The sequence below is a fragment of the Trachurus japonicus genome, chromosome 22, assembly GCF_045865225.1.
Source record: "Trachurus japonicus isolate A0001 chromosome 22, Traja_1.0".
Taxonomy (NCBI): domain Eukaryota; kingdom Metazoa; phylum Chordata; class Actinopteri; order Carangiformes; family Carangidae; genus Trachurus; species Trachurus japonicus.
In genome coordinates, this window is record NC_140928.1 from 22,792,241 (window position 1) to 22,809,368 (window position 17,128).

Genomic DNA, 17,128 nt, shown 5'->3' on the forward strand with positions numbered 1-17,128 from the left:
TCAATTTGTACCACTTCCATTTTGTATATTGCCTTGAAAAGAAAACAGTAATTTTCCATGTTATCTACCTGGAATCCTATTAGAATCAGGTTAATTTAGTGGCAACAATTTCAAAACGTTATCATACCGTCCTATCAGCTGATGTCTTTGAGTGCTCTCTGTTTGTAAGGTGTAACTGTTCAAATTTAATCATGTCAGATACCTTATCTGACTGATGCATGATCTTGGATATCACTTGCAGAATGGTGAATGCAGGGACACCACATTAATTAAATTCTCAATTATTATAAGATTACAATGTGGCTCTCCTTTGAATAAGCTGAATGTAACTGTTCCACAGACGAAACTCGCTCCTTCTTCTTCAGTGGATAGCAAGTTATTTACAATTCAACTCTTAGCTTAACCTTATATTACTTGTTTTTATCCTTCCAGGTATTCGCACTCCTACATCTTCCTATAAGGGCACTACATTTAATCATATTTAATTAATGAGACATTCCTCCTCCTCCTTCCACCCTATAGTCTACACTCAACTCATGCACAATAGAACATATATTCTTCTTACTAGCTTGCTATGAATATTGTGCAGGATTGAAATGGTTTGCAAGTTCTGAACGTTCCACGCTTCATGAGGACCGTTGGAGTTGCATGTTCATAATTTACCACTATGGATCCTAAATTCATGAATATGAATGTGTCTACCTCAAGAGCTGGCCCCTATTGTTGTGAGAAATCAAGGACTCTTGCCTTGTTTTAGCACCGAGGTATATCAAGGATGCACAGCCACATCTTATCTTAAATAAGGGTCTCTGTTTACACCTTCAAAGCACTGGAAGAAGATACTCTTGCAGAGTTTCTTTTCCTCTCCTTCCTGATTGTTTGCAGGTTGATTCGCTTGGATTCTTAAATGATAGGCTCATATAGAGTCCCAGACTTTGTTTACGTGGCCGTGTATTGGTTGGCTGCCTCCTTAAGCGTGAGGAGATATGCAAGAGCAATCAAATATTTCTATGGCTTGTATAAATGATGGTGGATGGGAGAGGAAGTTTGAATTTTTCACTCCTCATTTGTGGTTCAATTGCCAGAGTGTGTATTGCCTGTTTTTCCGGAAAGAAAATAGATGGCTTTGTCACTCAGTATGCATAAACTGTTGGTCTGTTTGGTGTACGCTGTCAACGGAAATGATAGCAATTCTATTTGTCTTGTGAGGAAGACATTGTTACAAAGTCTGAATAGTAGTTTTCATGAAAGGGATTGTTTGTCCATTGTGAAGTTATTTTTTCCAGACATTATACGACATATCTACATGAACCCTTTCAAATGCTGAAAACCCTGTCACAATGTTGATATGTTAAGAGGGAAACAGAAAAGAAACTTGATATTTTGTTGCATACACATTCACCTCCGTTATTATTGACTGAACGCAGTTTGAAGCATCGTCCTGTTATTTCTGCATAGCGTGTGGAATCCAGACGCAGCATCAGGCAAAAAAAACTTACGAGTGTTGGTAATTATGAGATACTCATCCAACACTAATAGCACACCGCGGAGATTACAATTTGTCTCTTCATCTGAAATGACAGACTGTCATACATGCAGCCCGTCCAGATCTACCTTGCAGTCTCATATCATTCGCCACTTGAACCAAACATATATTTCTATCAAGGCGCAGCAGAATAGCGTCCGCTGTTTGGCGCAGAGGAGGTGTGTCCCCTTCTATCTTCACGAGAGAGGGCTAGAGAAGGTGGGGTGGGCACGTGGGGGTGAGGGGTGGTAGTGGTGTGTGTGTGTGTGGGGGGGGCACCTCTCTTTTGTTCACTCCCCTCTCTAACTGGTAGTGTTTGACTTCCCCCAGCCAGGAGTGGGTAATTCTGGAGCCCTGTGTGAGGTTGTTAGATCACTGAGGCCCAAGACAGCACCATTCTTTGCAGACCCTTGACAGCAAATATGTGGTAATGATATTGTCTCCTGCTGGGTAATAACACACAATTCAGACTGCCACATACTGCAGTCGCCGGGGAAAAAATGGAGGGGAGAGAAAAAAAGAATTACACTGAAGTACTGGAGGAAAATGACAGGAGAAATGTCTTCAACCTGAAGTGCTATATTGAAAAAATTCACTCCTGCAGCACACTGCAGTGGAAACAACTGTTTTATTCTGCTCTTCTCAGAGAGATGCGGCCCAAAATACAACGACCACTACTACCTGGAATAGGAACAAGGTGGTTTGCTCTTGTAAATGCCCATTACTCGCCTTTCTGTTTCTTTTATATTGGAATGTTTGTAACAATCACTGTGTTTTCACGTGGGTGTTTTAAATAGTCTGGATGCCGCATGCTAAATACTGCAGTTAGCAACTGGTTGTTTAACAAAAAACCATGGCTTCAAATGACTCAAGTCCTTTGTGTCCATATAACACACTGCATAGTTTAGCATAAACAGCATTTTCTTACCATGGAGACCTTCCATTGTTAACCAGACCACACTGGCAGCTTCAACCTTGACCTTTGTGTTGCTCCACTTGGTACTCGGCTTGTAACTGTCAACACCATCCATCGCCGGCCAATCAAGTCCTGGGATGGGGGTCTGTCCCCCTGCTGTACTGTGAAATTGTGGCATGTGATCCTTAATGTGCGTGAAGTAGACAAGGCCTTGTCACAATGCATCAAGCTTCAGGGGGGCTCCTCTGGGCTAGTCTATTAGCCTCCCGCTGTGCCCCTGGCTGCCTGGACTTATTCCTAGGGATAAGTTGGAATAATAGTGTTATGTCTGCATGCCTCCAAGACACCAGCTTCAGCCCTGCTCAGGCCCAGGACTGGCTGTCAATCACAGTCCTGACCGGTTAGACAGGACGTCATGCAGCTAACATACTGTAGCTGCTAAGTCCAGCACACCACTGATATACTAACAAAACATATTTTCTTCCACACACAGAAATGGAGGCCATTTGGGCATTCCTCAGCTCCAAAATGAAACCTCTTCTCACTTCGTCAAAATGATCTTCTCTGGTCTGCAACAGCTAGTGTCCATGATCTTAGATACAGACATCGCTTCTCTGTAAAGCGTATGACAGAGAGAGCGACTGCCTCTCCTTATTCATACATTTGACTGCCAGAGCAGCATTGTGCAATGGGCTAAAATAAATGAGAGCACTATGAAAAAAGGTAGCCTTGATACCACGCGACTGGGTGAAAAAGGGAGGCACATTGAAACGGAAGAATTCATCTTTTCTATCAGCCCCTCCGCTCACGAGTTGAACCAGGTATTCAAATGGGTTCAATCTCCGCCGCTCAGATTTGCATAACACAGACAGATGAACTCAAGTGATTGAATTGGGCTAGGTGGAGTGAAAAAAAAGAAAGAAAAGAAAATGAATTTCCAAGTGAATTAGGAAATGATGGAAACGGCAAAGGGTATATTATTTATTTTTCACACTGAAATAATTACAGAATTAACCTTTCTTTTCCGCCGTGACAGCCCTCTAAACCCTCTTTATCACAATGAATTTGATGTACTGGACTCTCTTGGAAAAAACTTGACTTTTTGACGAATAAAGCAGCGTTACATATTATCTTCCACCACGGCTATTTCCTTTCACCGCCATACCTGTGTCTGTTTCACCACTGGCCCGCTGCTCGTCAGCTGATCTGCATTGGCTCGGCTCAGCTCCTGTGTGTTTTGTTGTCTATCAGTGATGTAACACTAATGCCCGTGCACCCTCCACGTGACTGGCAGTGACCACTATAGAGTCACAACACTGCAGGAGGGGAAAAAGCAATTTCATGGTTCACTCTGTGGTTAATGTGCTGCTGTAATCTTTAGAGAGGCCTGTCTTTTTTGTTTAAGTTTCACAGAATAAAGGGTTGGACTATCGTGAGCTCAGGCCAATTAATCACTGGGCTAAAAGGTGGCAGGAAGCCATCCACTGGGAATGGGCCACGGCCAAAGTGTGTGTCTATTTCTGAGTGCATGTGTGTGTGTGTGTGTGTTTGAGTTCCTTCAAAAGGAGTCAGTCTTTCATTTTGTGGGTGCATGTGCTGACATCAGCTGGTGTGTATGCATTTACCTGAGTGTGCGGTATGTGCTTTTTTAAAGGGGGTGGGTTGGGGTGCGGGGGCCCTCTTTGTGTGTGTGTGTTTGCGTGCTGTGCTCACACAGTCAGGTAAGCCTCTCTAATTGCTGCAAGGTGCATTAGCACTCAGCCACCTCTCTCTCTCTCTCTCCCACTCCCACTCTCTCTCTCTCTGTTTCTTTCTCCCTCCGCGTGTCTTTGTTTTTCCTCTCAGTGCCAGACCGCAGGCCAGAAGACAATCAGACCAGAAGGGTCATTTTCTGCAAGAGCTCACCTCCCTCCTCCAAGCCTCGCCGCTGACAGGCTCACGCTCGGCAGGAGCCCTAAATTAACACTTGACGTCTACGAGGCTCAGCCCTGATGAGGCCGCAGAGAGACAAAATGTCAGAAAACAAACACTCCATCATTTTTGCTTCATTTCCTCCACCGTTGGAGAAACACACTCACCTGGAGGGCTAGAGAGGGCTGCGGTGACATTCAGCTCCCACCCCCCCCCCCTCTATCTGCTGCTGTGGATCAGCCCTGTTGCCTATTGGTCAAGGTGAGAGGTTGAGACCAAATAAGAATGGAGGGATGCTGAGCAGGAAGTGGTAATTAGGTAATCGTTATCAAGAAGCAACTGGAGGTAGAACTGATTCGTTTGACACCTGTTTGTATCAATTAGCTGAACTCTTTCTGTATTTCAACACAGAAGCTGATTTATGGCTTATAAATATGCTATGTTCAAAAATGTAAAAGAAATACTTGCATAAGAAATACAGAGGAATAAATTATTTATTTTCCAGCATTGTGTTTGCATTCATCTCTCCGCCATTACAAAGTAAATGATTTGTTTTCCTGAGCACATCAACAACAACCCTCGCTGGGTACGCGCACAACACTAGGACTCAACAGTGTAGAGTAGTATGATACTATTTGAAGCCTACTTCAAATACAGTGCCCCCAGCGAGTTCCGATAGCGCCAGTGTCTATTTTATTATTTGCTTTATCTCTTTGTTGCGTGAGAGTTTATTTGTTTACATGAGAGGGATTGGAGGTTTGGTGATCTGAGCAAATTGCAGCAGAAAGTACTTCAGATGGGAATGACTGTAATTAGCATGCTCTTAAATGTGGAACGCTCTCCTAATGTTTTTGTTTACGTGGGGCAGCTGATCTGTGACTCGGTGCGGGGGCGGCCCACAGGCAGGTTAAAATCACTTGTCATGCCAGAGATCATCATTATGAGCTTACAATTGGTCAGTGTTGAGGAACAATCAATGCGGCGCCAGGTAGACACTCTACAACCAGCCTGTGCTGCGAGATTTGGTGTGTAATTTTGTATTTATAGTTGTGCTTTTCAGAGTGGATAATTTGGAAATACGAGTGTGTTTATGTGCGTTTGTTTGTATGTGGTCAGGCTCATACGGTTACTACCATGTTTTTGTCAGTGCTTACTGAGCTGCCTTTCCTTAATCTCTGCATCTACACCGAAGCATATGCTCTGTGACACTCATTAAGAGTCAATTAAGAATTTGCTGGTGTGCCCAGTTATTCAGTCAGTGATTATATTTCACTGGAGGATAATATCCAGGTAAATTAAGATTTCGATTTAATTCAGCCCCGGTTGTCGCTGCATCTCCATTTCACATCATGGAACAATTGAGATCTTATCATGGATTAAAGTGGGGGATATTACACCTAATTTAAAATATGCACATCTACAACTGCACGCACAAGCTTAAGCAGCCAACATGATATCGTGATTCAAAAAAAAAAAAAAAGAGTGAAACAAGCGCCTTACCCACAAAAACTCAAAAGGCTGTGAGATACAATTCATCAAATTGGCAGAGGAATTCAGGGCGGAAACACTGCCTTAAAGAGTTCTTGAGAAAGATGAAGAGAGGCAGCTGAAGAGAAGGAGACACGAAAGGAGCAAAGAGACAGGAAGTTGGGAAACACTGAAAAAGGGGGTGCCATGGTAGTCAGGTGACAGTGTGACAAAGTTGTGCTTGTTTAAAATGGAAATCTTCCCAGACTTCCTCCCTCTTGCCCTCTCTCCCTCCCTCAACCCCCGTAGAGCCCATTGCGAACGCTAAGCTCCGGCATCTGAAGTGGCAACACTTGAGATGGTTAAAGTGACAACATCTTAACATAAGCTGAGAGGCTAAAGTGAAAGTCAGTGCAAACCCCCCAACCAACCTCTCTTGCACCCACATCCTTCACTCCCGCTCTGTCATCCCCCTCATCACCCTACCACCCCCTCACCCCCCTCATGCCTGGGCCAGTCAGTGACCATGCTGTGGCTGCTTGGACATGAAAAAGTTGCAGGTGTAAAGCAGGGAGCGGGGGAAAACTCCTGATTTAAAAAGTGGAACCAAAAGGTGAAAGGTTGAGAAGAGAGGAGGTATCTCTCTCTCTGTCTCCCCGCTTTCTACGTTTCACTGTCATCGTCCGTCCTCCCATCCACTTCCAGTCACAGGTGCCTCCAAACAGAACTGGAAGCATGTAATCCGCCCAAATCCAGCCTCTTCCGAGGAGTGTAAAACCAGGAATGTTCTGTGGGGGTCACTGGATTAGACAGAATTCATGGTGGTAGCTTGGCTTGAGAGGCGGAATTAGAGGAGTAGGGAAAAAAGGGAGAGGAGACTGAACTGGTTTTGTATTAAAATGAGCTTACCAGGTGGTCTCCCTCCCAAAAGTGGACACAGTGTGTCAAGTAATCTGAAAAGCCCCCGGGTGTTTGTTGCTCATTGGCCAGAGGCCTGGTAAAAAGAGAGAGCGAGGGACTGAGAGAAAGCGAGAGAAAGAAGGGTGGTGGTGGTGGTGGTGGTGGTGTTGGTGGGGGGGGGCTGGCTAGGGAGGTGGCACTGATGTGGCCATTGAGGCCTCAGTGAAATGTCTGTCAGGCTTGGTTTACCACAATCACAGCAGTGATTAGGCCCCTTTTGATGACAGGTTTAGTTTTCTGTCCATTGGCAAGAAAGTGAAAATGGACAAGGGGAGGGGTGGGGGTGTCGGGGTGGGGAGCAGGGTTGGGTTGCAATGGGAGACTTTAGGGGTGGGCGTTTACACACTGTTGCAGGAAAACGGGAGGGGTGGAGAAGGGGTGGGGTGGGGTGGGGGGGCTTGTATATTAATGTCTTGCACCAGGGAGCTCCTACGTAATTTCCCAGCGGGTCGCGGGGTCAGGTTTGTATTTAGTTAGTGGTAATGATCTTGTTAGGGATCTGAATGGACCACCGTCTAAGCCCATTGAGGACAGCGAGTGTGCCTCCCCATCCCCCACCTCTGCCTGCCTTGTGTGGGCTTACACACCCTGTGAACTGTGATTAATGGACTTCCAGGGCTTAATAACTTGCAAAACAGTATTAAACAAGGGAGGCCCCGGGACAATCGGAGAGGCTACCCAGGCGGAGTAGGAGGTGGCTGTAAACAGTGCCCAGCAACAATTGCAATGCATGGAATTAACTGAGATGGGCCACTCACAATGCTACAGCTGGCTAGTGGCAGGGAGCCAGGCCTGGGAGAAAGCTTCACTGGTGCTTCCAGGTGGCCCGGACCAGGCCAGGCCTTTTCAGTTTTGTAAGTGTTAAAAAATAGAAGGGGAGAAAGGCTACATTTGTGATGGGGAGACAGTGAGAGGAAGCCATTGAGCAGAGACAAGAAAGAGATTAAAGAGCACAGAGAGTGATAAGCAGATAATGGAAGGGGGGGACACATTCAATGGAACAAGTAATCCTTGACATGCAAGCGCAAATATGAAGCCTTTTGTCTCTTGTGTCTAATTCAAGACAGAATGCGTAAAGTGGCAAAGCAAGAATAGCGATCCGCACAAACAAGCACACAGAGACAGATAAAACATACTCATCTGTCTTAAGTGTGCACACATACACAAACACACACATTTCATCAGCAACTTCCAGCCTGCACCACCCTCCCCACGTCTCCTGCGCGCCTTCTACTCTTCGTTCCCACCCTTGTGCCCTCTTATCTGGAAACAAATGATCCCAGCATGGAGTCATGAGTACTGATGTGTTCAGACCACCCTCCACTCTGCCATAGATCTTGTCTTTTCTCCCAAGCACTGGTGTGCATTTTATGCCAGTATAATGTATCTCAAATGTGTAAATATAAGCAATGGGGACCACTTGTGCCGAGGGAAAAGCACTTTTTAATGCACACGAGGTCTATTCGGCTCTGTGAGGATGCGTCTGTTGAACGGATGATCACGGGATTAAATTAAAACTTTAAAACTGAAACGTCTCCTTTGTGACCAGCGAGCGTGATACTTTTAACACATCTTTGTAAATACAATTCAGATGTTTAGCTGTGTTCCTGATCTTACCACCCAAAAAAAAAATGATGTGCGAAAGTATGTTTGAAAATGAATACCAGTTAACGGTGATTGCCATTGTTGAGACAACACAATGCCAGCGTGATTTTAGCAACTGCAGAAAACAGATATTGGCATGAAACAGACAAACTGCACAGTGTGTGTTCAATTATAGGTAATTATGAAACAATTTGGAAAGCATTTGATTAAAACACAAACAGGTAGTTTCTCCCATCATGAGGCATGCGAGATAAATATTTTTGTTGAACACAATGTTACTATTGTTTTTTTTTTTCTATCTCTTAATTGCTTAAAGATTTAGTGGCTATATTAAAGTGTAACAACAGCATCATGTTGAAATATTTATATATTTATATGTAATTCAGACATATTTGCTTTCCTCTAATTTGTCTTGCTGCAATAAGAAAAATCAAAATCAATGATCAACCTGGAAAAAAAAAACACAGTTGTGACGTGTTTGTTTTGGGTTATATAAGAGGAAAAAATAAGATGATTGCATGTAAGAAAAAGCAGCACATGGACAGGGCTTATCTGTTGCTGCTGATGTTTGACATTCTCTCCAGTGTGTTTGGTTTTTCTCAACACTGACTCATCTCCAAATGAGTGACACCAGGGTCATCCTAATCTGCTTTTCTTGCAGATCAGAGATGAGTTGGACAAAAGCTCACTTTTCTATTCACTCTGCTATAGAAGTCCAATATGTGCCCAAAATATTTGCCCAAACCCTTTAGTTAATCAGCGCCTGAGAGGTTATTCAGCAACACAGTCTGGTGCTTGTCAAAAACACTTCAGCAGTCCTCTCACTTCGAAGACATGAATTCTGGATGTTATATAAATATAGAACAAATCTGTATTATAAACAGTTTTTATTATGTATCTATAATTAGACAGAATTACGACCTTTAAATGTGTGTGCGTGGGAATAGATACTGTTGCATTATCTCTCTATCTCCCTTTCTCACCTCACAGCTGTCGCCCCGTACTCCCCCACCCCACTCACCCTCTCTTGCATCAGGGTGTGGGTGCAGCGGGTGCAGTGGGGGCACTGGCCCTGACGAGGCCGAGGAGGGATCCACTGCTGTGCTAAGCCTCTGGCTCCCTGCTCCCTCCCCACCTCCTCACATCATGAATAATGGAACAGAGAAATACATTTATCTTTTAATAGCCCCGGCCCCCCTGGCTGCGACCGTTCAGTCTGGCCCAAACCGCCACGGCACAGGGCTGAGGTTTCTGAACACCCCCCCCTCTCCCTCCTTTCCCCTGTGCCACCCCACCCGTGATTGTCTCTCCTCCTTTTGAAGTTGGGCGCTTCTTAGTGTCCTAGAGATGGGTAATCAGGCTTGATTTTGGAAGGGTCAGGCCATCTTTTGAAGGGGCGGTCATCCCCCAAGTTCGACCGAGGGTGGCTGTGCTCATGATCTGTGCAAAAATATTACTGTAATTTCATCAGACATATTCGCTGCTCACCGTTTTTTAATTTAACACACACGAGAAAGCAGATGAAGAGAGAACTTAAGTAAGTATCGCACAAGGATTGTGTAAGCAGAGTGTTAAATGCAAAGCACCAGCTGCGCAGTAATTGTTAGGTATTCAACTTTGATGCTGGAAGAATCCTTCTGTCACTGATTTAACTGTGAAGCCTGAAGAATAAAATAAAATCCAAAACAAAACAAAATAAAAAATATCCAAAATTTAGACAACACAGTGTACTGTGTACCAGATTTAAAATTCCCTATACAAACTCTTGCCTTGCTGATGTCCTTGTATACATTTTCTATAAACTTAGATATTTTAAATTATAACGGGTATATTTTTTTTAACAAAAAAACCCACACAAAAGAGATTGATGTACTTCATATTAACCTAACGCTGTTTACATAGCTGTTACTGATACTAAAACTAGATATTTGCATCAAATAGAGACACACTGTCTCTGTTGTCTCACTGTTTCTAATAAGACACAGTGATTTCAAATCAGCCAGGCCCTTAATGCGCTTCGTATCGGTGCACCATAATGTGGGAATAACACAGTCTCTCTCTGTTTAACTAGGATCAGGAGGATTTCGGTTCAGCCTCCTCGTTCTCATTGCTTACACATCTGTATGTGTGGGCTCTGGGGAAGGAAGGAGTAGCTGGATACCTTAACCCTCTGTTTGTCTACGCTGATTTAAGGCTCAACAGCCCTCGCTGTGACACCTGCAGTAACAAGAAACAGGAGAGGGACTGAATCAGTCTGCACTGGCTTTTCACTGTCACTCACTGCTGAATTTGTTACTTTCACTAGTTAGTTTATAAAACAGTTATTCGCACCAAGTTAATGAGTGTTATTTGTCTCTGCAGAATTGCTTTACAACTTGAAAAAAAATTAATTTTTTTATCCCAGGGAGGCATCTGATCAACAACATTCAACATGTTTTTTTTTTTTCTTTTTGGACATTTCCATAATTAAACATACAACTACATACAACACTTTGTGCAAAGGGTCTAAAAATGTAATTTTTCTGTATTCGTTTTAAACCAAAACAGGATTGTCAGATTTTATTGTGCCAGTTTATTGAATAATTCCTATAATAACCCATACATATTAGTGGAATCTGTTAATAAATAAAAACATTCAGAAACAGTTACAATTTTAAAAGTTTATCCGTATTTCCCCATTGTTTATCAGGTAATGATAACCGTCACATACTTAAAAAAAAGAAAAAAAGTACTTTCAGTGTTTTTTGGTGTAATATATATAAATAGTACTGAAGAATACCAAAGTACAGGTCTGAGAGATTTTTAAAGTCACTAATTTGTGATCTGATTATCACATAAATGAAAAATACAGAGAACAAAACACACTTGAGAAACACTGAAGCTGACATCACTTTTTCAGCCAACAATAACAAGTTCAAGCACACACTTCTTCCCAACATGCCCCCTCCTCCCCCTCTCCCAAACACACACACACAAACACACACACACTCACACAGCCGAACCTAAATCTCTTTTCTCCATATCCACACACACACAACCCATACGCCACCAAAACCCTCTTACCCACCACTCCCCTGCACCCAAAGCCTTCAAGCAGCCCCGGGCTTGTGTAGTCATGCGTCAGTTGCCCGGTGTTGGGGATGAGGCCTTGCTAGCCGTGGCTGTAGCTGGGTCCTAGCCAGCAACTCCTGCTGGCTAGCAGCTCCCTGCTCTGCTCTATGGAAGGCAAAGAAGCTGAAAGCACCATTTATCATCACTTGTGTGGGCAGCATCACCACGGCAACGCTCAGGCTGGCAAATGCCACTGCTGTGAATACTAATGAGGCTCTTGGCAGGCCTGTGTTGGCGTCAAGGGGGCCAGGGTTGTACTCTACGTGTGTGTGTTTGGGTGTGCATGCGCATGAGCGAGTGCTGGGCTCTCGGAGGACTACAGTAGAGGTAAACAGTCCAAAGGAAATCAATTAAGTGTTTCCACAGTGTTTGGCAAGCGCTCTAATCTTCAGCACCACATTTTAAAATAAGGGCGAAATCTGCCTTTAATACCTCCTCTGCCTTCTGCATGACAATAAACAAGCAGGCAACAAGAAACAGCCGAGCTTGACTAAGTCCTCCCAGGCTCTACTTTGACAAAACACAAGTGAAGTCATTATTCCAGAGTTCCTTAGCTTTCTTCCCCGGTGTAGTATGCCTGAACTTTATATCACCATGGTAAATAACAAATATTTCTTCAGCGTTTCTTATCTTATGAACACGATATTTATTAGATATCACAATGACAGCGGTGAAGTGAATCCCTGAGGCTGCAGGGCGTTGGAGCTAATGTGATCAAGTATCAGCAGTGGACTGACATGAACCGGGGAACACCTGCCTTTCTGCTATTGACACTGGCTTTTAGTTTCAGCAGGACCTTCACACCGTCACCTGCCAGCCATGCTCTCTCTTTCCCGCTCGCTGTTTCCCTGTGACTCTTATGTTAGAGTGATGCTGGGAATAAATTGGGTTGGAGCTTGCCTGCTCCGCTCTTTATTGATTCAGACACTTTGATTGAGCAGGGATATAATCAATTCTTCAGTGGTAGTGAGACGCCAGAGTAAAATTATTCTTGGGCAAAACCCTTCAAACGACTTGTCATTAATTTGCCTCTTTACTGGCACTTGTTTGCCGGGAACGAGATGTGTTTTGGGCTTTCTCTGTCTATTAGCGGGGTTGTGCTCCTGGGATTTTCATGGGCTGCTAAGCTTTGGGGGGAAGAGAGAATGTGTGTGTTTGCAGTTTGTGTACAAATCTGTTTATGCCTATGTGAACTGGGGGTGATTGGGCACACTATGCTTGCTCATCCTTACAGAGTGACTTATTAGTGCTAATTGGGAAGGACAGTTCAAACAAGCACAGAGGAGTGGTTGTCACACAAGCGTGACATGAGTGTAGAGAGGCAGGCAGTGCCGGGTGCTCTTCCCAGCTTTAGCCCTCCCTTTTCCCCCCAAACCCTGCCCTCCCCTTTATCTCCTCCTCCTCGGACCCCCACCACCACCACCACCACCCCCCCGTCTCGGTTGTCCCTGGCCCCCGGCCTGGCCCCGCAGAGTGGCCACAGAGTGGGCTCTTTGTCTGGACACGGCCATTAGCAGTCAGCGGACTTCAGAAATGTGAGCGGGACAAGGCAGTGGACAGAGGCGCAGACAGAAACACGGCTGTCTGAGACACTTAGGAAGTCAACAGCTGACGGAAGGGCCAACACAAAGGAGGAGCTGCTGAAGCATGGGGAGCGTGATCTGCATGGAATATAGACCTCCCTCCCTTGGCTTGTGCACCTTTGTGGCAAGCCAGCGCACACACACACACAAACATCTACATAAATACACCCACATAAACACACCTGATATGCCACACACACACACACACAGTGAATGTGCTGCTACATCAGTGCCTCCATTAGCTGGTGCAGAAGATGCACTGACACCCACAATATGATAGGAAAGGTATTCCCTCTGCCCTGAACCCTCTAGTTAATGATGAATCAATCGGTGGTGCATCGACACCGAGACCTCTTCCTGGAAAATGCTCCATACTTCTATTTAGCATGGTTTTTGGCTAAAAGATGCTAATTCCAATGATTATTTAGCACCATAATAGCTGCAATTATATTCTGCACAAACTGATATAAGGTATAAGCACCAATTAGTAAGTGGTCATTATCTTAAGCATTTGGTGCAGGGAGAGTGAAGTAATAGGCAACCATTCAGTAACCCTTGCTCTGAAAAATGACTGCATAGTGCTTCAGTAATTAGTAGAGCTTGTTTGCCTTTAGTCTTGAAAGTGGGTTGTATATTCACTGACCTGCATTACTGCTTATTGCTTGCAGTCACATTTCCCTATTATAGAGAAAGGCCTGCTATTAATGGGCAGCATGAGGACAGTGCCATATTTTAATTATTTTTTATTTGGTTATGACAAGAGGGAGCTCTCACTGAAGTAGTCCTTTATACTTTAATAGTTTGCATTTTCATGTACCTGCGTAGGTAGGTGCTATGTGATGGTTTTTTATTGTTATACCTGACTTCAGGGACGAAATCAAATATTGGCACGAAGACAGCGACAAAGTGTGCCAAAAAAAACACCAGATTTCCATACAAACAGGCGTTTAATACCCAGCTGAAAGTGGTGATATCGTGACAATAATAATGGAAAATTCTGGAATATATAAAAACCACTGTGTTCAAATGGTATATAATGGTGATGGCCTGGGCTCTGTGCTGTGTGTGTGTGTGTGTTCGTGTGTGTGTTTTCTCAAAGCCACACCAGCAAGGATCACAAGAGCTGTATCAAAGCACTCGGCCACCATGCGAAATGTCTTCTCTCAGCAGGGGGTTGTGGGATTGTTGTCAGCATTGCAACTCTCTTTGAATGTCAGCCTCACTAACAGGGCAGTTGGCCTACATGGCACTGCTGACAACACAGCTACACTTTCAACTTTTATTCTTTAATTCACCCCCCCCCCTCTTTTTTTTTTTTTTATACTCAGTACAGCGCCTCTCAGTGGCAGAGGACATGACGAGCACATGGACTATTCCGAGACGGGTTCCTTGTGGACGACAGATCGCTTGCGTAGGTGGACATGTGTTGAGGTGAACGTCGGGTCAGTGTGTATTATTTAAGGCGATGGATGCTATGGGATGTTTTTGTCCACTTTGACACATACAGGACTTGTGGAACATGGAGCCCAATACGCTGCCGAGTACCGGGACAGCTGAGCACAACAGCTTTGCACATAAATCAAGCGCACCCCAACACACTGGGCCTGCCTAATAGATGTTTAACTAAACCCCCTCATTTCAAACAGTTTGACCCCAGTTCGCTAAAACACAATGTGAGAACTCCCCGAGGATTAGGCCCTGACCTCGCAGGGGAACGGAGGGAATGGCCCACACTGGCTATAAAGGAGGCTGCCATTGTGCTGTCCAGGCATGGGGGAGGACAGTGTGAGGGAGATACATGCCAGTGGGTGGAGATAGTGTTGTTGTAACGACATCTTGATGGAGCATCTTTCCCACCCACCGGAGCAGCACCGGCTCAGTATGTATTTTAATGAGGCTTTGTGTCTGCCCACATATAGCCCCTCTACTGACAGGGAACGTGTTAGCAACATGCTCACCCTTTGTCACCGCACCCAATCACATAATCGACTGGTCGCCTAGATTTATTCTCTTGACTCTGTGTGTGTGTGTGTGTGTGTGTGTCCATATGTGCAGGGATGTAAATAGTAAGAGTGACCTTTAACAGACACTGCACTGCATAGTTGGCATGGGTTATAAAGCTGCTGGGGTGAACTACAGAACTCATGGAGCTTTTGTGAGTGCCTTTACAGATCCTCTGTGTGTGTGTGTGTGTGTGTGCGTGCACAGGCCTGGTGGAATCTAAACATAAAACTTCAAACTTTAACAAATCCAGAATTTACAAGGGTCACTGTGATTATAGAAGTACTTTGAAAAATGCTTGTAGTGAAGATGAATTTGCCTTTCATATTGTCAGATCAAAATAATAATTTTTACTTTTGAAGCACAGTCTTTTCATTCCAAAGTGCCCCTATTGAGAACACAGTGAATACGTTCATCATGTTGGGGGGAGGGCGAGAGGGGGGTAATTTTATTTTTCTTAAGCGGGGATATGGTAGGGCTGGAGGATCCAATTGTGTGCCAGGATGCAATTCAGATTTTATTTTCTTAGTTACTGACCTTGATCAGGGGAACTGCAGGGTCAGAGCCTCTCTAGTCTCTATTGTGGGCTCGAATAGAATTTTAATGAAGTGGTACACTGAATATTAAAATGCAGAACTGCTTTCAGCACCTAGTCTGACTAGTGTGGCATGTTGAGTGTTCTGGCGGCCAGACATGCAGAGTTCTCCTTGTTGACTGGAGAAAGGATGGGTAGAGATACCAAAGGCATTCCATCCATTTGTAGCAGGGTGAGTCCTTTCTTCCTCAGAGGAGACTACATCCAAGTCTCATCGACCACGAGAGGGAGGGAATGAATGCACCAAGAAACCGGGCTGGGGGGTGGGTGGGGGGGGGGTGAAGGTAAATGTGTGATTTATGGATAGTGGGTGGGCATGGAGGGGTGTCACTTGGCCCACAATTGGGTGCTGTGTGATCCTGAAGGTTTTTCTGGGAGAGCACAATGGTCCATTTAGGGTGCACCCAATGCACTGGCCCCGGAAGTGCTTCATTTTGTTCAGAAGACAGCTGCACGGCTCTGTTCGTCTTCCCCTGCCTTTTGATTGGCCTGGCATGCTTGAGAGGGGCACGAGTACTGATTGTTTCAAACAGAACCTGGCATGCTATCAGCTGGGAGGATTTTTTATTGGTGGGGGGAGAGGCAGGACAAAGTCAACAAAGAGAGCCCGGAGCCAACAGTGGTTTTTTGGAAACGTCCAGTGACAGTCTTCTAAAGGAACAAGCGCCTATACAACTCTTCCAAACCACTGTAAAATATCACAAATAGCGACAGAAGCTGTAGTCAAGCATTGGTGCCATTGAGCTATAATGGGCTCCATAACATCAGCAACCACTGAAGGATAGGTCACGGATGTAGCTCGTAGCTATTAATTATTACAAAGTTAATCAGTCAGTGATAACTGAGGGCTGCGCGACTGCAGTCACTAGAGGTCATCATGTTGTCAACGCTCTTGAGGCATGTATGTTTACCGTCTTTATTCACGTTTAGATTAGAGAGTCGAATTGAATAGGGGATGAATAGTTGTAAGCTGCAATAAAAGAAAAATTGATGTTTTCTAGTGCTTTATTTATCAAGGACATTTAGCAGTAGTTTTACCCACAAAAGGTAAAGAAGTGAAAAATTCAACATAAGCAAACACAGATAAAAAGAAAGTAGGTTAAGATTGGTGAGCTGGCACATTTCAAAACTAGAAGCACACAAGGAAATGCAACACGGGCCATGATTTGAATAAATGTAATTACTAGTTAACAGCTAGCTGCGACTATATTTATCCACCCATATTTAATGTCACATAGCTTACAAGTTGAACCGAGTTTCACCTTGCATTTGGTATCTAAATGAAAAAAAAGGGGTTATCCTTTCTGAGTTAGGCTGAATAGAACAGATCCCAGAATTCATTTAGCCATGCCTATTTTTCTTTCACGGCCCTGCACTGAGTCCGTCTATACAAGGATGAGTGAGTTGTGGCCTCGTGCTAGCCTCCATCTCCCTGAAAGAGGAAAGGGAGAAAA

The 17,128-nt window shown here is 44.4% G+C and overlaps 1 long non-coding RNA gene across 1 annotated transcript in view; it reads right to left on the reverse strand.

The window, feature by feature from the left end:
- Positions 1-16,832: 16,832 nt before the first annotated feature.
- Positions 16,833-17,128, reverse strand: part of LOC146964062 (uncharacterized) — a 38,885-nt gene continuing 38,589 nt past the window's right edge. Inside the window, exon 4 of the long non-coding RNA XR_015034692.1 lies at positions 16,833-17,106. This is a non-coding gene — a long non-coding RNA (uncharacterized LOC146964062). The remainder of the gene's footprint in view (positions 17,107-17,128) is intronic.